This window comes from Ranitomeya variabilis, chromosome 5 (assembly GCF_051348905.1).
Source record: "Ranitomeya variabilis isolate aRanVar5 chromosome 5, aRanVar5.hap1, whole genome shotgun sequence".
NCBI classification, from domain to species: Eukaryota; Metazoa; Chordata; class Amphibia; order Anura; family Dendrobatidae; genus Ranitomeya; species Ranitomeya variabilis.
The window spans coordinates 156,664,029-156,685,062 of NC_135236.1; positions in this window are offsets into that span (position 1 = coordinate 156,664,029).

Sequence of the window (21,034 nt, forward strand, 5' to 3'; positions counted from 1 at the left end):
GAGTTTCTTACAATGCTCTGCTGGAATTTTAGACCATTCTTCTTTGGCAAACTGCTCCAGGTCCCTGATATTTGAAGGGTGCCTTCTCCAAACTGCCATTTTTAGATCTCTCCACAGGTGTTCTGTGGGATTCAGGTCTGGACTCATTGCTGGCCACCTTAGAAGTCTCCAGTGCTTTCTCTCAAACCATTTTCTAGTGCTTTTTGAAGTGTGTTTTGGGTCATTGTCCTGCTGGAAGACCCATGACCTCTGAGGGAGACCCAGCTTTCTCACACTGGGCCCTACATTATGCTGCAAAATTTGTTGGTAGTCTTCAGACTTCATAGTGCCATGCACACGGTCAAGCAGTCCAGTGCCAGAGGCAGCAAAGCAACCCTAAAAAATCAGGGAACCTCTGCCATGTTTGACTGTAGGGACGTGTTCTTTTCTTTGAATGCCTCTTTTATTTCTCCTGTAAACTCTATGTTGATGCCTTTGCCCAAAGCTCTACTTTTGTCTCATCTGACCAGAGAACATTCTTCCAAAACGTTTTAGGCTTTTTCAGGTAAGTTTTGGCAAACTCCAGCCTGGCTTTTTTATGTCTCGGGGTAAGAAGTGGGGTCTTCCTGGGTCTCCTACCATACAGTCCCTTTTCATTCAGACGCCGACGGATAGTACGGGTTGACATTGTTGTACCCTCGGACTGCAGGTCAGCTTGAACTTGTTTGGATGCTAGTCGAGGTTCTTTATCCAACATCTGCACAATCTTGCATTGAAATCTCTTGTCAATTTTTCTTTTCCATCCACATCTAGGGAGGTTAGCCACAGTGCCATGGGCTTTAAACTTCTTGATTACACTGCGCACGGTAGACACAGGAACATTAAGGTCTTTGGAGATGGACTTGTAGCTTTGAGATTGCTCATGCTTCCTCACAATTTGGTTTCTCAAGTCCTCAGACAGTTCTTTGGTCTTATTTCTTTTCTCCGTGCTCAATGTGGTACACACAAGGACACAGGACAGAGGCTGAATCAACTTTAATCCATGTCAACTGGCTGCAAGTGAGATTTAGTTATTGCCAACACCTGTTAGGTGCCACAGGTAAGTGCTGTTAATTACACAAATTAGAGAAGCATCACATGATTTTTCGAACATTGCCAATACTTTTGTCCACCCCCTTTTTTATGTTTGGTGTGGAATTATATCCAATTTGGCTTTAGGACAATTCTTTTTGTGCTTTTTTTCATTTAAGACAAATTAAATGAAGATAATAATACCAAAGAATTTGTGTTTGCAATCAATTTCAGGAAGAAACTGATTATTATCTGACAGAATTGCAGGGGTGTCAATACTTTTGGCCACAACTGTAAATGTCTACACATACAATAGGTATATATATATATATATATATATATATATATATATATATATATATATATATATATATATATATATATATATAATTGACACACATTATATGTATATATATATATATATATATATATATATATATACATATATATATATAATACAGAGCTAGATAGCAGAAAAGCCGGTAATTCAATTGCCGGATTTTGCTATCTCCTTATCAAACCCAACAGGATATGAGACATGGTTTACATACAGTACAGTACACCATTTCATATCCCTTATTGTTTTACATATTCCTCACTAATAATGTAAGAAGTGTCTGCGTGCAAAATTTGGGAGCCCTAGTTGTTAAAATGAAGGGTTAAATCACGGAAAAAACTGGCGTGGGCTGCCGTGCTATTTTCTCTGCTAGAGTGGGAAAGCCAGTGACTGAGGGCAGATATTAATAGCCTAGAGAGGGACCATGGTTATTGCCCCCCTGGCTAAAAACATCTGCCTCCAGCTACCCCAGAAAAGGTGCATCTGTAAGATGCACCTATTCCGGCACTTAACCTCTCTCTTCCCACTCCCCTGTAGCGGTGGGATATGGGGTAATAAAGGGTTAATGTCACCTTGCTAATGTAAAGTGACATTAAGCCTGGTTAATAATGGAGAGATGTCAATAAGACAACTATGCATTATTAATCCAATAGTAATAAAGGGTTAAAAAAACACACACATTATGAATAAAGTGTTTTAATGAAATAAATACACATGGGTTTTAACATCTTTATTGTATGCTCAATCCAACTGAGAACCCTTCTGAAAAAAAGGGAAAATAAAAAGCAACAATATCCCATACCTGTCTGCCGTACAGTCATGTCCCACAATGTAAATCCATCTGAAGGGGTTAAATAATTTTACAACCAAGAGCCTGCTAATGCAGTCGCCCCAGCTGTAAAAACTGGGGAATGAATGGAATGAAGTGGAAGGTAGCTTTGTAGACTTGCGGTGATGCGCCCCCTGGTGGCATAAACTCATGTGAACTCTAGCATGGGAAAATATTTAGAAAAATTCCCATGCTAGGGTTCCTATGAGTTTATGCCTTCACAGCCCAGCATCATGCAGGTGGTCTCCTGTGCGGCTTTCATTAACAGAGGGCCACAAGCCAGCGCGATGCTGGGCCGTGACGTGCAGTGAAGCTCCGCCCACAGCCCAGTTACTCATAAAGACTGGGTTCTGCCTTGGTGATGCCAGGTCAGCTTCCAATTCCGAAAGTTGACATATCACCCGACATCAGAGGCAGCTGCAGCCAGGGGTCACGTAATGGGGATGAGCGGACAGTGATAGCGTCGGACACAGGCACATTTGGAAACATAAGGTGTTTGAACAAAGCCTTATTTCCAAGGTTGAGATCAATCTACCCTCTACACATTGTAGTAGACAACCTCTTAAAAGACAAAGTGGCTGGGCCCTTTAATCATACAGTTGTATAATAGATTATTTGTACATATTTTGAACAAAATTAAATCTGAATCTGCAAAAAACAGAGTAAAAAATACTTGGATATCGTAAAAACATAAATAATTTATAAATATATAAAAAATAACTTAATAGTATAAATAAAATAGACATTCTACTGGAGGTGCCCATCTTTCCAGACAGCCCTCAATGTTTCAGTCCATTTCACATTTCCCAGGACATAAGTCAAGATGTTTTCAGCTTTAGTAACAGTGTCTAAATCCAAGCCTGTAAGGTATTCCAAATGAAAGCAATCATAATAACCTATTAGCAAGGAAATGTATATGATTTGCCAAGATGGATATGTCTACTCAATCTTCTAACGAAATCTGAAAAGAAAAGATGGAAAGTAGATACACTATTAAATAGCAGTTTCTATTCCTTACTTTAAGGCTTCTGTTGGCATTGTATATAGGGATTTTCCTAATCCGGGCATTCATTTAATTAGGATCCAGTGTTGCAGTGATAAGCATGATGTTTTTGGCTTTACAAAGAAACAACAACGCGAAAGGCACTAAAGGGAAATAAACATAGCACAGTAGTCATGGAAATAAAATATAATTTCAATAAAACTCAGGCTGAAAGCTCTGAGGAATCTACTGTTCCCAAAGCAAATTTCAATATCCTTTCATTCTTACAGTCCTTAGTTTACCAGTCTCTGAATAATGACTTTGGAACAGAATGAGGAGATTGTTTATTTTTATTTTTGAAGACATGTGGAGCTAGCGAAATCAATTCAGCAGAAGACATACTTTGTTTCCCCTGTTTCAATACCACTTAGCAAGCCATTGTTTAATATTCAGGAAGTCTAATCACTCCATCTGTATCAGATTCTTTTGTAGGCCCAGTGTACTCAAGCATCCGCGCCTCGATTGTAGAAGAGAACAAATAAACAAGATTGAAAATATTGTTCCAGTAGAGTTGACATTCTTTGATTCTAACAAGGCATCAGTGCTATAGAGGTTTGAGCATGGAATAATCAACCAACAAAAGATCTGAACTTTAGTATACTTGTGATTCTACATCAATATTTCTCGTACATCATGAAAACTGACTTTTGATTCCATCTATTATCCCTCTCAACCAATGGTTGATAAAAATGTGTTATCTTTTAACAAAACAATAAGCTATCTACAGTGGGGAAAACATATTTAGTCAGCCACCAATTGTGCAAGCTCTCCCACTTAAAAAGGTGAGAGAGGCCTGTAATTGACACCATGAGTTGACCACAACTATGAGAGTCAAAATGAGAAAACAAATAAAGAAAATCACCTTGTTTGGTTTGACAAGATTTATTTTGCAAATTATGATGGAAAATAAGTATTTGGTCATTATCAAAAGTTCATCTCAATATTTTGTTATATATCCTTTGTTGGCAATGACAGAGGTCAAATGTTTTCTGTAAGTCTTCACAAGGTTGGCACACACTGTTGGTGGTATGTTGGCCCATTCCTCCATGCAGATCTCCTCTAGAGCAGTGATGTTTTGGGCTTGTCGCTGGACAACATGGACTTTCAACTCCCTCCAAAGGTTTTCTATGGGGTTGAGATCTGGAGGCTGGCTAGGAAACTTCAGGACATTCATATACTTCTTACGAAGCCACTCCTTCGTCGCCCTGGTGGTGTGTTTGTGATCGTTATCATGTTGAAAGACCCATCCACGTTTCATCTTCAATGCCCTTGATGATGGAAAGAAGTTTGCCCCATTCATTCTTTCATGTACACGGATCAGCCGTCCTGGTACCTTTGCAGAGAAACAGCCCCAAAGAATGATATTGCCACCCCCATGCTTCACAGTAGGTATGGTGTTCTTTGAGTGCAATTCAGCATTCTGTCTCCTCCAAACATGGTGAGTTTTGTTTCTACCAAACAGTTTACTTTGGTTTCATCAGCCAATATGACATTCTCCTAATACTCTTCTGAATAATCCAAATGCTCTCTAGCAAACTTCAGATGGGCCTGGACATGTACTGGCTTAATCAAGGGGACACATCTGGTCCTGCAGGATCTGAGTCTCTGGTGGTGTGTTGTTTTACTGATGGTAGCCTTTGTTACTGTGGTCCCAGCTTTCTGCAGGTTATTCACTTGGTTCCCAGTGTGGTTCTGGGATTTCTGCTCATAGTTCTTGTGATAATTTTGACCCCACGGGGTGAGATCTTGTATGGAGCCCCAGATCGAGGGAGATTATCAGTGGCCTTGTATGTCTTCCATTTTCTTATTATTGCTCCCACAGTTGATTTCATCATGCCAAGCTTGCCTATTGGAGATTGTCTTCCCAGCCTGGTGCAGGGCTACAATTTTGTTTCTGGTGTCCTTCGACAGCTCTTTGGTCTTCACCATAGTGGAGTTTGGAGTGTGACTGTTTGAGGTTGTGGACAGGTGTCTTTTATACTGATAACAAGTTAAAAGAGATGCTACATTGCTACAGGTAATGAGAAGAGGACAGAGGAGCCTCTGAAAGAAGAAGTTACATGTTTTTAGGTGACCAAATACTTATTTTCCACCATAATTTGCAAAATAAATCTTGCCAAATCAGTCAAGGTGATTTTCTGGATTTGTTTTCTCATTTTGACTCTCATAGTTGTGGTCTATCTATGATGTCAATTACAGGCCTTTCTCCCCTTTTTAAGTGGGAGAACTTGCACAATTGGTGGCTGAGTAAATACTACATTTTACAATGAAGTGAGCGCTGCAGCCAATCACTGGCCTTATTAGTTTTTTTCTAAACTCTGCCAAAGCTATATACTGGCTACAGTGGACATGTAGTTAGAAAGAGCACATTCAGACTGCAGCAGAGAAAGTAAAGGAAACAGGGAGCACCAGAGCGGTTATTCTGGAGCTGCTGCAGGTTTATCAGATGAGTATGAGGTCTTCTTAGGCAATGTTTTTCCAATCTCTGAAATGTATTTATCATATTACCTGTATGCACATAATAATTACATAGCTGATGATGTTAAATAAATCCTTGAAATATATTTTCTATTCAACTCAATGCACCTTAAGTGATTCTATGACTCTTCAATAAAAGGGTCTCTATGTTTAAACACACAAATCTTATGTTTAAAAATTATAATAAGGAAGCATACAAAATGTTGAGAGAGGATAGAAATATGATTATTTTAATTTCACTGTAGTTCCCTATAGTTTTTCTTGTAAGAACCTGCAGAGCCATAGAGTTCCAAAAATCAGTAGTGAGCTATGCTTCCTTCAAACACATCAAGGTTTGTTTGTTTTTTACATAAACACTGTGAAATTCATGCTTTTTTACAAGAATTTTTATGGCTCTTTTGATCACATTCATTTATGGGTTTTTTTCCCCTATAAGCCTATAAAGAAGCCTGTATGAAAATACATAAAAGAAAATACTCAGAGCATGGTCTATATAGTGTATTTCATATTTTTATACTAGCTTAAAAATAAAACATATGTCTTCAGTGTTTTTTTTCCCGGCAAAAAAATGCTGCAAAATAATATAGTGCTTTTCCTTAAAGAAGCCCTCCCATGAACATTTTTCCTCGTAAACCGTTGAGTATGTGTACGCATTGTAGTGGCAGTATATTAACATACTCATCAAATGCCATCTTCTTCAGGATTAAGCACCATTCTGCTTTTCTTCTAAGTAACGACATCACTCTTCAGAGTCTCAAGGTCACACTCTGCTCTTTGTGACCCATAAGTGACTTTTACAATGTTAGTACGAGATGAGACTCAATAGAGTTATTTTGTAAAAGAGACTTCATACTTACGCATAGGGTGTAGAGTGAGCCAGACAGTCTAGAAAAGAAGCAGAATGGCACTGGATCCTGGAGGAGATGGCAGAGGGCAAGAAATAGTCCATGGAGGAGCTTGTTTAAAACCCTGTGTGTGCAATCATGTTAAACGGGTAAATTAAACATTTTAATAATAGATCTCTGTAGATCAGGAGCTTCAAAATTCCACAGTACTGACTTTCCAGCAGAAAATACAAAGTCATGTGAAGAGACATTGTCATATAAAAGTAGTATAATCTTTGACTCCACTTCCTAAACTCAGTACATAGCAATCTCATACATTTTCATGAATAATGGAGAAAGTTTAAATCTCTGTATTAAGCTTTATTCAGATATTATATTTTCCATATATATATATATTCTTTCACATGTTTTTCATGGACAGAACACAAGTTTATTATAGTGTATGGTATTTATGATGTTGAGTGGATCTGAAAAAAAAATTCATATGGGGAACATTTCTTTTTCCTGTCACATCACAAATTGTGGACATGACTGGCTTTGTGGGTAACCCTGATTACCCATCTGCAAAGCAGAGGGGCACAGGAACGGCCAGCTATCTACATGTTCTAATCTCGATTGTACTTTAGACCAAATTAGTAAAAGCTGAATTTTTTTAAACAGATATGAAGTTTGTGTAAAAAATAGCCCATGTAAACAAGCCCTACAGTGGGTTTGGAAAGTATTCAGACTGCTTTACATTTTTCACTCTTTGTTTCATTGCAGCCATTTGGTATATTCAAAAAAGCTCAGTTTTTCCTCAATAATATTCACTCACGGTGTGGTTTTGGCTGTGGCTTGTGGTTAGGGTTATGGTTAGGGTTAGGGGTGTGTTGGGGTTAGGGTTGTGGTTAGGGTTGGGATTAGAGTTGGGATTAGGGTTAGGGTTGAGATTAGGGTTAGTGGTGTGTCAGGGTTAGAGTTGTGGTTAGGGGTGTGTTGGGGTTAGGGTTGTGATTAGGGTTATGGCTAGAGTTGGGATTAGGGTTAGGGGTGTGTTGGGGTTAGTGTTGGAGTTAGAATTGAGGGGTTTCCACTGTTTAGGCACATCAGGGGTCTCCAAGCGCAACATGGCGCCGCCATTGATTCCAGACAATCTGGCATTCAAAAAGTCAAATGGTGCTCACTCCCTTCCGAGCCCTGACGTGCGCCCAAACAGTGGTTTACCCCCACATATGGGGTACCAGCATACTCAAGATAAACTGGGCAGCAATTATTTGGGTCCAATTTCTCCTGTTACCTTTGTGAAAATTAAAAAAATGCTTGCTAAAACATAATTTTTGAGGGAAGAAAAAATGATTTTTTATTTAAACAGCTCTGCGTTATAAACTTCTGTGAAGCACTTGGGGGTTCAAAGTGCTCACCACACATCAAGATAAGTTCCTTGGGGGGTCTAGTTTCCAAAATGGGGTCACTTGTGGGGTGTTTCTACTGTTTAGGCACATCAGGGGCTCTGCAAATGCAACGTGATGCCCGCAGACCATTCCATCAAAGTCTGCATTCCAAAACGTCACTACTTCCCTTCTGAGCCCCGACGTGTGCCCAAACAGTGGTTCCCCCCACATATGGGGTATCAGCGTACTCAGGACAAACTTGACAACAACTTTTGCGGTCCAATTTCTCCTGTTACTCTTGTGAAAATAAAAAATTGTGGGCTAAAATATAATTTTTGATTAAAGAAAAATGATTTTTTATTTTCACGGCTCTGCGTTATAAACTTCTGTGAAGCACTTGGGGGTTTAAAGTGGTCACCGCACATCTAGATTAGTTCCACGGGAGGTCTAGTTTCCAAAATAGGGTCACATGTGGGGGAGCTTCAATGTTTAGGCACACAGGGGCTCTCCAAACCCAACATGGTGTCCTCTAACGATTGGAGCTAATTTTTCATTCAAAAAGTCAAATGGCGCTCCCTTCCGAGCTCTGTCGTGTGCCCAAACAGTGGTTTACCCCCACATGTGAGATATCAGTGTACTCAGGAGAAATTGCCCAATAAATTTTAGGATCCATTTTATTCTGTTGCCCATGTGAAAATGAAAAAATTGAGGCTAAAAGAATTTTTTTGTGAAAAAAAAGTACTTTTTCATTTTTACGGATCAATTTGTGAAGCACCTGGGGGTTCAAAGTGCTCATTATGCATCTAGATAATCTCCCTGGGGGTCTAGTTTCCAAAATGGGGTCACTTGTGGGGGAGCTCCAATGTTTAGGCACACAGGGGCTCTCCAAACGCGACATAGTGTCCGCTAAAGATTGGAGCCAATTTTTCATTGAAAAAGTCAAATGGCGCTCCTGCCCTTCCGAGCCCTGTCGTGCGCCCAAACAGTGGTTCCCCCCACATATGGGGTATTGGCGTACTCAGGACAAATTGTACAATAATGTTTGTGGTCCAGTTTCTCTTTTTACCCTTGAGAAAATAAAAAAAATGTTGCTAAAAGATCATTTTTGTGACTAAAAAGTTAAATGTTCATTTTTTCCTTCCATGTTGCTTCTACTGCTGTGAAGCACCTGAAGGGTTAATAAACTTATTGAATGTGGTTTTGAGCATCTTGAGGCTCCGTTGAAGCGTTCCTGAGTTATTACCTCATAAAGGGACATTGGTCAGAATTGCAAAAAATGGCCAGGTCATTAAGGTCAGAATAGGCTGGGTCATGAAGGGGTTAAATTGCTCAGAAAATATACACAGGGAAGAGCAGAGAGAGAACCCTGCTGACTAGAAGAGCTTACACTTTACAGGTGAGAGAGAGGACCCACTGGCTATAAGAGCTTAAACTCAACAGGCAAAAAAAGGGCATACAAATTACAGAAGAGAACAACAGGCTAGAGAAATAGAGAGGATCCCACTGACCATAAAAGCTTACATACCATAGGAGAGAGTAGATACTGCTGATTATAAGATCTTATATTTACAGAAGAGAAAGGCTTATCCTGTGACTCTAGAGATGAAAAACGTGCATAACAAAATATGCTCCACTGGGAACTGGTAATCTGTGATGGCCTAGGTACTGTACATTATGATTATCCATACAATGTCATTGCTTTAGAGCATCATGGTGAGTCCTGCGTGGCAGTGCAAAATTATGTTAGCCTGCCCTTTGATGCTTCTGCAAAAACTTTTCTTTTTTAATTGAAACTTACACTCTGTGTGACTGCAGACTTTTTTTTCCCCCAGAACACGCAATGTGCACTGTGGGGATTTACGGTTTTCTGATCCGGGACTGGAGGTTGTACATACTTGAGGCTACTTGATAGGGTGAGGCCTCGCTCGATACTAGTGTATTCAGAAGAGAGGCCCTGGCTGGAAATAATAATCTTTATTTTTATATAGCACTAACATATTTTGCAGCACTTTACAGTTTGCACACATTATCATCGCTGTCCCCGATGGGGCTCACAATCTAGAATCCCTATCAGTATGTCTTTGGAATGTGGGAGGAAACCGGAGAACCTGGAGGAAACCCATGCAAATACGGGAAGAACATACAAACTCCTTGCAGATGTTGTCCAAGGTGGGATTAGAACCCAGAACCCCAGCGCTGCAGGGCTGCTGTGCTAACCACTGAGCCACCGTGCTGCCCTAGAAATAAGTATAGTGCATAACAATGAGAAATCAGTGAACCCTGCAACACAGTGCATGTGCTGGGGTGATTAATAACACAGAGTCACTGCAAACTTGTCAATTTGGACTGGACAACCCCCTTTAAAATATTTGAATTTCCATAAAACCGCAAAATTTAGGAATTTCAAGTCCAACTTGACCATCTACTGATCAGTCCACTCATCTTTACCTTAAATCTTTTTAACTTATATTGACACTGTAGATTATATTCATGGGTTGCTGTCTGTTCATATTTTTGCCACTATTGCCATGAACGTGATGTGCACCCTAAAGTTTCAATTCCACCGTCTTCCTTACTTGTTTTAGGAAAGATAAGACAAAATATATATATAAAAAAACATATACCGTATATACTCGAGTATAAGCTGACCCGAGTATAAGCCGACCCCCCTAATTTTGCCACAAAAAACTGGGAAAACTTATTGACTCGAGTATAAGCCTAGGGGGGAAAATGCAGCAGCTACCGGTAAATGTCCAAAGTAATAATAGATACCAATAAAAGTAAAATTAATTGAGACATCAGTAGGTTAAGTGTCTTTGAATATCCATATTGAATCAGGAGCCCCATATAATGCTCCATACTGTTCATTATGGCCCCATAAGATGTTCCATATTAAAATATGCCCCATATAATCCTGCATAAAGGTTAATAAAGGCCCCATAAGATGCTCCATAGACACATTTGCCCAATATAATGCTGCACAAATGCTGATTATGGCCCCATAAGATGTTCCATACAGACACTTGCCCCATATGCCGTAGTGCCCTACAAACGTTAATTATGGCCCCATACAGACACTTGCCCCATATAGTGCTGCACAAACATTATGCCCCTATATAGTGCTGCAGAAACGTTATGGCCCCATATAGTGCTGCAGAAACGTTATGGCCCCATATAGTGCTGCAGAAACGTTATGGTCCCATATAGTGCTGCAGGAATGTTATGGCCCCATATAGTGCTGCAGGAATGTTATGGCCCCATATAGTGCTGCAGGAATGTTATGGCCCCATATAGTGCTGCAGGAATGTTATGGCCCCATATAGTGCTGCTGGAATATTATGGCCCCATATATTGCTCCAGGAATGTTATGGCCCCATATAGTGCTGCAGGAATATTATGGCCCCATATAGTGCTGCAGGAACGTTATGGCCCCATAGATGCTCCATACAGACACTTGCCCCATTTGCTGCGATAAAAATAAATAAATCACATACTCACCTCTCCATCGCTCAGGCCCCCGGCACTTTCAATAGTCACCTGCTCCTCGTTCCGGCGCCGATCTGTCTCCAGCACTGACGTTCAGCAGAGGGCGCGCACTGACCACGTCACCGCGCCCTCTGACCTCAGCGTCACTGCTGGAGACAGATCGGCGCCCGGAACGAGGAGCAGGTGACTATCGCGCAGCGCTGCGCTCCCCTCCCCCTATACTCACTTGGTCCTGCCGCTGTGTAGATCCTGCTTCCCCGACGCAGCAGCGCTTCATCCTGTACTCAGCGGTCACATGGTACCGCTGATTACAGTAATGAATATGCGGCTCCACCCTTATGGGAGGTGGAGCCAAATATTCATTTACTGTAATGAGCGGGACCATGTGACCGCTGAGTACAGGAAGAAGCTGAAGCTGCTGCTGCCGGCGCCGGGGAAGCAGGGACCGCACCTGGACTAGGTGAGTATTTTTAGACAGCCCCCGCTCCCCCTCCCCTGCCGACCCCCGGTATGACTCGAGTATAAGCCGAGAGGGGCAATTTCAGCCCAAAAAAGTGGGCTGAAAATCTCGGCTTATACTCGAGTATATACGGTATAATATATTCTTATTGACATAATTTACATTTCTAAATTTCGTAACACAGGTAAATTGCAGGTAAAAAAGTTAAATAGCTAAAATTGTTACATTTAAATTATTTGTTGAAATCCAATTTCCTTTTTTTCTCATAACTTCCTTTGCAATTAAAATCTTTTGGGTTAAAGTACGTCTGATGTAGTGAAGCAATTTAGATAAATATAAACCCATAATTTGTTGAATAGTTTTGCTACTTTGTGCACAAAATGCATCAAGTAAAAAGACTTAGTAATTTAATGGATATAAATTGGCCGTGTGTTGATGCATTATATAATGACAACTCTGCATTTACACTGTTTTAAATTAACTAAAACTTTGTTTAGTGGCTTTAGGTCCATTGATGTAATTGAGGGCACGGTGAACTGACAAAAAGGTGCATACTTGATGAGACACAGTGGATTTTGGCTTGGGAGAGGGGGCATGAAGGTTAGAAGGGGGCACAGACATCTGCTATAGTCAGCATAAATTTGCATTGTTGTTTCTAGGACAAAAATAGCACATTATAATGGCTGCCAATAGTTGAATGTCCCACCACAATAAAGTCGACTCAATGTAACCTATAACCTATAATCATCAAAATCATCATCATTGGTATGTTTTACACATGAAATACAACTCTTACAAACTGAAACACTTTCAAACTCCCCAATAAAAATAATACACTTTTTGGACATGATAGAAACACGGTGGGATTATTTGAAAGTTGTGAGAGTCACAACAAAAAAAGACCGAACAGGATGTCTTGTTCCAAGGACTTGAAGACGACTTGACCTCGAGTCAGGAGTAGTAAGATAATGTAGGAGTCTTGATCTTTTTGGGGGTGTTAAGAGAAGGGTTTAGGGTTCTAGAATTATATAGATATTAATTATTTTTCATTTAGTATACATTGCCTATATAGCGCTTCCTATCCACAGTGCTTTACAGACATTATTATCACTGTCCACATTGGGGCTTACAATTTAAATTTCCTATACCAGTGCTGCAAAGCAACATTGCTAACCACTGAGCCACCATGCTGCCCATTGTTAGAATTTGTTAAAATCACAGAGAAATAAAGACACTGCAGAATGGTAGAACTTCAAGAACAGCCTTAGAATTTTTGATACACATACATCATTATATTATAGAGGATTTTCAAGATTAGTTTAGAATGAGATATATAAATAAAACCTTTATGATTACATATAAAATTGGAGTCACACAGAATTAAATGGATCCCAAAAGTTCAATATTATATCTTGAAAAAAACGGATAAGCCATAATAAGTCAGTGTGTGAGCCCTTACTCATTTACTGGATACAAAATGTCTACAGAATAAGAATTTGGTAGTACATGATGCAGACAAGAGTTAGAGCCAGAGAGAAACTTTTTCACAACGGCCATTGAACCTTTAGCTACATCTCTGAATATGTGGGATATCTGCATTGGTGCCATATGTGTCACTCAGTAAGCAGTTAAATTACATGCGCACTTTGTTGTAAGAAATAGTGTTTTGTTTGGGTCTTTGAACTAATGGATTGTTAATGTGGTTATTAAACAAGAAATAATCTGCCCATTCATCATGGACCTTTTACACAAATCAAGTTGAAAATGTCTGCAGGCTGGCAGCAAAAGAATGCTTTAATCAACCACTAGCTCATTAAAACGTAATCAGTGTCCATCCTTTAGTGACCAAAGGCTTCTTTCTTATTTACAAGTTTTGTTGCAGAAAATATTCATCTTCTGAGTAATGGCAATTCAATGCTTTTAAGTTTATTTTTTTTTATATAAATAATTATTTGTTCTAAAATAAACCCAAAACACACGTAAAAGATTTATCCTACAGGTTCTTCAGTCATCACACAAATCAACTGGTGCTTGATTTTTATGTATTTTATGTTACCACATTAGTTACTAATACACAAAGGTGGCCAGTAAAACAGACTTCCTAAAAATCAGCATTGATTAGAATTGTAAAAAATGTTAAAAATATGGAAAATTCAGGCAGTGACGTTCCTAAAGAGCAAGAACATAGTATTTTCAGACTATCTAGAGATTGTAATGATCTGAAAAAGGCCAGCTAGTTCATTTGCTCTAAATCTGTGTCTTAATCAAAGTCTTCTTATATTCTTAATCTTCTTTAAAACTTCAAATTGTTTTCTTGTCTTGTCTCATAGAATCTTACTGTTTTATAACTCACTGTTTGCCCATTAAAGCTAAATTTACATTGATGTTTTCTAATGCACTTTTTTAGTTGTAGTTTTATATTTTTTTTACGGATACTTGAGTACATGAAAATCCAATCTCAGTTACTAATATTCCTCTGATCCATACGTTTCACACTTTTTTGAGGACTTGACAAACGGATTTATTTCACCAGTTTTCTGTATCATATTTTTATCAGTTTTTGATCAGTGTCAGTTTGACCATAAGTGTGTCATCAATTTTTCTCACATGCAAAAATACCAAAATAAAAGCAGATGGAAGTTCCTCAAGCTTCTCTTGGCTAAGAGTCTAAAAATACAGACAGAACTAGGATGCAACTAGGATGCCATCGGAGCGTGTTTCTTTTTACACTGTGTAATAGACTTGAATGGGTGCATTTGATCTTTGAATTTGATCAAAACTAGACATGTCTCCATTTTTTTATCCTGTTACGAAAAATGTATCTTCAAAAAAAAAAAACATACAAAAAAACACATGTGAACATTATCATAGACTATAAAGGGTACATGCTCTGTGTCTAAACATGGGTAAGACACGTATGAGAAATTCAAAGGTGTTAAGAGGGTCCACGATGCTATATCACTAAACGTTTCTTATTAACTGGATGAGTCTCCTTTCCAGCCATGTCTTAAAGGGATTAACCGCTACTCTGAAAACCCTTTCTCAATCACCATAGTTCCTACATGTAAAATAATGGCAGTTATGCTCCCCTTCGGTGGGGTTGCTGTTGCAGTGATGCTGGCACCTGCTCTCCCGGGGTGCACATGGCATTGCTATGCCACACGAGCCCTGCAGCCTATCAGTGTCCACTTTCCTCTACTTCCTTCTCACGAAATTGAAACCATTCTTTCTCCATTGTTATGTGATGTGTTGTGAATTCTGCTTTTGGGTTCCCTCCGGTGGTGGTAGGTGGTAATGCAGTTGTCCCTGAGTTGCAGTCCTGGTCAGGTGTTTCTGCTGATTACAGTTCTGACTGGGGTATTTAGGTGTGCAGGATCCATTAGTCCTTGCCAGTTGTCAATTGTTGTTGGGAGGTGTTGGACCTCTGCCTGGTTCCTCCTGCCTTTCTGCCAAATCAGCAAAGATAAGTGTCTGGGTTTTTTTTCTGTGGCACACATGCTATGTGCTTCATGATTCAGTGCTATTCTTTTGTGTTTTCTTGTCCAGCTTAGATTGTGTCAGTATTTTCTCAGTCTTGTTGGATTCTCTGGAGTGGCAGATATACATTCCATGTCTTTAGTTAGATTGTGGAACTTTTTGTATTATCTGCTGTGGATATTTTTGGAAGGGTTTTAATACTGACCGCTTAGTATTCAGTCCTATCCTTTCCTATTTAGCTAGAGTGGCCTCTTTTGCTAAATCTTGTTTTCTGCCTGCGTGTGTATTTTCTTCTCCTACTCACAGTCAATATTCGTGGGGGCTGCCTTTCCTTTGGGGTTCTGCTCTGAGGCAAGGTAGTATTCCTATTTCCATCTATAGGGGTATTTAGTCCTCCGGCTGTGTCGAGGTGTCTAGGGTTTGTTAGGCACACCCCACGGCTACTTCTAGTTGCGGTGTTAGTTCAGGATCTGCGGTCAGTATAGTTTCCACCTACTCCAGAGAAAGTTTCATGCGGCTCCAAGGTCACCGGATCATAACAGTGATGCTAGTCCCGGGAGAGGAGACACCGACATCACTGAAATGCTAATCACACCAGAGGTGAGTATAGTTGTTGTTTCATGTGAGGGAACTGTGGCCTTCATTGTACCACCTTAAAGCAAAGCTCCACATTGTTTTCTTTTTCTTTAATCTACACTTGCTTCTTACAGGGAAGGTTATCTTTCCTTCACTTTGAAGCATACGAGATTGGTTCCTTGGACTTTTAGCTGCTGATCAATTATTATGACATGTTTGGGTAAATAACTTTAATAGAAGACCATTAGTGATTATGAACATGGCAAATCTGTGTGTATGAGGCCCCTATGGATGCACAATTGGTGTTTGTATGGAGCTACAGTATATCATGGTTGTGTGCATGAGATTTCATGTTTTATAATTCAAATATAAAGTTCTGCCTCATGAAAAAGGCATCCTCTTTTTCCAATGATCTGTAGGTTAGGTGGATTTGAATTTGTATGGAATAGCATACAAAGCCCAAGAAGAAATCATTTTTGTTTACCCTATTATTTTGTTTAGTAGGAACAATGATTGTATACATTTTACCATATAACACAAAACTTTTAGTAATTTATTTTTCAAATACAAATTCACCACCAAAGAGGCAAAATCTTGGAGTAAGCAGATCTCTGTAATTAAGGGTTTTATTTTTACACAGTTTAAGAATACAAATGTTCTTTTCATATCATGACAATATCTCTTTTCTTAAAAAAAAAAATATATATATATATTATATATATATCTTTTGTTCAAAAATGTAATGATTCTATTTTCTACCTTGGTGTAACCCGTGCCATTTACTCGTATTGCACTTTGAACAGTTTCACTTTTTCTCCTTTTTTTCATTAAAGCTAGCTTTCAGGACAAAGTTCTAAAATCCTCATTAAATCTCTCATCGATCTTACATGGGCTATGGCATTCAACTACGAAATGGCAGTCTCACTTTTTATCTTTATTTTCTTATAAAAATTAATTTATTCTCTCCTCCTGTTCTGGGCAACCTTTGAAAACTCATAGATGTAAAGTGAAGTATTCACAAGGAAACCCTTCTAGATAAGTTAGTACTCAAAATGGTGCTCAGAAAAAACTCTACAAAATGGAATGTAGCTTTAATTTTCAATAAAATTTTATTGTTATGACCTCTCATGTTTGAAAAATGCAAAGTATTGTGATTGATTTCTTTAATGGGAACCTGTCACCCCCAAAATTGAAGTTTAGCTAAGCCCATCGTCATCAGAGGCTTATCTACAGCATTCTGGAATGCTGTAGATAAGCCCCTGATGTATCCATCCTGAAAGATGAGAAAAATAAGTTATATTATACTCACCCAGGGGCGTTCCCGCTGCGGTCTGCGGCCTGGTCCAATGGGTGTCGCGGTCCGGTCCGGGGCCTCCCATCTTCATAGGATGACGTCCTCTTCTTGTCTTCACGCTGCGGCTCCGGCGCAGGTGTACTTTGTCAGTACTGCAGGCGAAGGGCCTCTCTGACCTTTCCAGGTGCCTGCGCACTGCAGTACTTTGCTTTGCCCTCAACAGGGCAGACAAAGTACGCCTGCACCGGAGCTGCGGCGTGAAGACAAGAAGAGGACGTGATCGTAAGAAGATGGGAGGCCCCGGACCGGACCGCGACGCCCACCGCAGCGGGACCGCCCCTGGGTGAGTGTAATCTAACCTCTTTTTCTCATCTTTCAGGTTACATCTGGGGCTTATCTACAGCATTACAGAATGCAGTAGATAAGCCCCTGATGCCGGTGGGCTTAGCTCAACTTCCATTTTGGGAGTGACAGGTTCCCATTAACTTTTTAATTTAGCATACAGTATTTTATGCCACAATGAAAGAGTTTCCCTTTATCTGCTACAAATTTTCTCTCCTAGAGATGAAGCATTTCCAAACACATGGCACATATCACTATGCAGCGAGGTACCCTGATGCAGAAATGCATTATTTGACACCTAACTTGACATGTTGATTGACTTTAGATGTATTAAGTGTCCAATTACAAGTTTCAGCAACAAGTTAGTTTTCTGTGTGATGGTATAGTTAACATGTTTGGAGAATTTACATATAAAAATCTAAACCTGTGCTTATCAATTCTTCATGTTTGAGATTGCAATAGTTTTGAGTTAGAGTAAATGTAGGATGGAATTTTAGTTATTGTCTAAGACATTGATTTATTGGAGTAGAATTGAATTCTACTTGAAATTTACAAAATCTGCATTCGCCAAAGTGCTTATTTTTTTTAATTCACTTCTGCAAGGATTAAGCAAACTGGTGGCTGCTGGCTGAACCCTTAGGGTATGTGTCCACGTTCAGGAAATGCTGCGTTTTTGACACAGCGTTTAGCAGCATGCATAAAAACGCAGCGTCCAGATGTTACAGCATAGTGGAGGGGATTTCATGAAATCCTGTCTCCACTATGCAGTAAAAGACGCATGCAGCACACCCGAGAAAACTCACATGCAGCGCGTCTTTTAAGAACGCAGCATGTCCTTACATTGCAGAAAAAACTCAAGGACAACGCAGGTGACCTTCCAGTGACCTCAGGTGCAGATTTGGTCAGGATCTTACCTGCATAAAATCCTGACCAAATCCTGAAGCAATCCTGAATATGGACACATACCCTTAGGGTATGTGTCCACGTTCAGGATTGCATCAGGATTTGGTCAGGATTTTCTATCAGTATTTGTAAGCCAAAACCAGGAGTGGAACAATTAGAGGAAAAGTATCATAGAAACATATGCACCACTTCTGCATTTATCATCCACTCCTGGTTTTGGCTTACAAATACTGATGGAAAATCCTGACCAAATCCTGATGCAATCCTGAACGTGGAGACATACCCTAAAGGTCCATTAAATTGTTAAAACTTTTAAAAATCCTTATATTCACCTTACCACTCCCCTCTCCGACCCTTCTACTCCTCACAGTCACCCATTAAGTCTTCATCGCATCTTCTGATCGCCGCTGCTCTCACTGAAATTCCCAGGCCCATAACGCTAGGCCAGAACATCCGGCTCTGATAAGGCCCAGGACAGTTCTGGGCATGCGTGCATAAAGGCACAGTGCATGTCATGAAGTCATGAGCATCTGCACACTTGCACAGACCCCTTTTGGGCCTCATCGTGGTCTAGTGCGAGAGGCCATAGAATTTTAGAGCGTTGATCAGAAGATGTGGGGAGGATGGGTGATGGTGAGGAGTGAAAGGGCTGTAGAGGTGAGCGGTGCTGTTAGTATAAGGATTTTTTTACATCTTACATTTTTTATTCTCTAATGTGTGGAATATAGCTTCTCTGTAAGTCGAATTTTCTGGAAAAATCCACATAAACAGGAAAATTCACATTTTGCCTTATCTTCTCCTTATCTCTATTAAGTATGCCTTGTGTATTATTTAAATTTAGATACTTAATGTGTTGCAAGCCAAGCAGAGGTATTAAAGTACTTATATGACTTATATATACAACATTATCTTTTTTGGATTTTATTTAACCCCTTCATGACTGGAGCTTTCTTCGGTTTTGCTTTTTCATTTTTCGCTCCCCTTTTTTCCAGAGCCATAACTTTTTATTTTTCTGTCAATATAGCCATGTGGGGGCTTATTTTTTGTGGGACGAGTTGTACTTTTGAACGACATCTTTGGTTTTAGTTATGTCGTGTACTCGAAAACGGGAAAAAATTCCAAGTGTGGTGAAATTGCAAAAAAAGTGCAAACCCACACTTGTTTTTTGTTTGGCTTTTTTGCTAGGCTCACTAAATGCTAAAACTGACCGGCCATTAGATTCTACAGGTAATTATGAGTTCATAGACACCAAACATGTGTAGGTTCTTTTCAATCTAAGTGGTGAAAAAAATTCCAAACTTTGCTAAAAAAAAATTGCTCCATTTTCCAATACCCATAGCGTCTCCATTTTTCGTGATCTCGGGCTGGGTGAGGGCTTATTTTTTGTGGGCCAAGCTGACCTTTTTAATGATACCACTTTTATGCAGACACGTTCTTTTGATCACCCGTTATTGCATTTTAATGCAATGTCGCAGCCACCAAAAAAAGTAAGTAATGCGTTTCTATTTTTTTCTCGCTACACCATTTATCGATCAGGTTAATGTTTTTTTTTTTATTGATAGATCGGGTGATTCTTAACACGGCGATAACAAATATGTGCATGTTTGATTTTTTTATATTGTTTTATTTTGAATGGGGCAAAAGGGGGGGTGATTTAAATTATTATTTTTTTATTTTTTTATATTTTTAAAACTATTTTTCTTTAAGTTTTGGCATGCTTCAATAGCCTCCATGGGAGGCTAAAAGCTGCCACATCTTGATCGGCTCTGCTACATAGAGGTGATGCTAAGATCACCGCTATGTAGCAGAATTACAGCATTGCTATGATCGCCGACCGCAGGGTGGCACTCATAGCAATCTGGCATCAACAACCATAGAGGTCTCGAGGAGACCTCTGGTTGCTATGCAGATGAACCGATAACCCCCGATCATGTGAAGGGGGTCAGCGGTGCACGCATTTCCGGCCCGATGGCCAGAAGCGCACGTTAAATGCCGCTGTTAAAGTTAATAGGTGCAGGTGGATCACAATTCCACCCACGCCTTTTGCAGCCACATGTCAGCTGTTCAAAACAGCTGAAATGTCCCGGCTTTGATGCAGGCTCACTCCCAGAGCCCACATCAAAGCGGGGTACTGCCATTGGACATACTATCCCGTCCATCACAGCCAATCACCAAAACTGTATGAAGGCTGGATTGCATGCTGCAACGCCATTTTCAGCGCTGTCGGACAGGAAAAAAGAATGCACTTACAGTCTAATGCATACAGTCCTATCTACTCTTTATAGCCTGATTAATAATGCTGGAGCAGCCTAGTAAATAGTGAAGATCCAGTGTTGTATATCCCCTTAGTAACTGGGTCAACTTTTTGAAATCTGACCAGTGTCACTTTATGAGGTAATAACTCTGGAATTCTTCAAATCCCAGTGATTTTGAGATTGTTTTTTTCTTGGCACATTATAATTTATGGTAACTGTAAAATTAGGTCAATAAGTTTTGCATTTATGCATAAAAAATATAAAAAATTTGACAAAAATGAAAAAAAATT